The sequence below is a fragment of the Arachis hypogaea genome, chromosome 9 (genome assembly GCF_003086295.3).
Source record: "Arachis hypogaea cultivar Tifrunner chromosome 9, arahy.Tifrunner.gnm2.J5K5, whole genome shotgun sequence".
Lineage (NCBI taxonomy): Eukaryota > Viridiplantae > Streptophyta > Magnoliopsida > Fabales > Fabaceae > Arachis > Arachis hypogaea.
In genome coordinates, this window is record NC_092044.1 from 74,143,031 (window position 1) to 74,143,752 (window position 722).

A 722-nucleotide genomic window follows, 5' to 3' on the forward strand; every position below is an offset into this window, starting at 1 on the left:
ATCCATCCTAAGCTTTTGTTATGGTAATTATGTCTGACTTATCATCTTCCTTCAACGCTGATGCCATGTGGAGAGTTTCTTGAATCAGGCTTCTATTATTGCCCTCTGGCTTGGTGCTGGTTAATTTAGAGAAGGGATTGGCTCGGATGTTGGATTCCCGAGCTATATGTTGGACCTCTCTTTACGAGAACTGGGCTAATTGCCCTCGTGCTTCTTTTAAGTACTTCTTCATGTTGGGATCCTTTTCCTTATAAGTCCCATTGACATGGGATGTTATCACTTGAGAATCACTGAACATAATCAGCCTTTCTGCCCTGACTTCTTTAGCTAGCTTTAAGCTAGCAAGCAAGGCTTGATATTCTGCTTGATTGTTAGAAGCAGAAAACTCAAACTTTAGTGATAGTTCAATGCGAGTTCCTTCTTCATTTTCCAAAATAACTCTTGCTCCACTTTCAACTTTTTTGGACGATCCATCCATGTACAAATTCTAGGTTGACAAATTTTCCCAGGCTTCAGTGTATTCTACCGTGAAGTTGGCTAAATACTGGGATTTGATAGTTGTCTGAGTTTCATATTTTAAGTCAAACTCGGATAGTTCTACAGCCAATTGTACCATTCTTCCTGCAATGCCCATCGTCTGTAGAATATGCTTCATTGGTTGATTAGTTCGGACCTTTATAACGTGAGGTTGAAAATAAGGTCGGAGCCTTCTAGAGGTGATG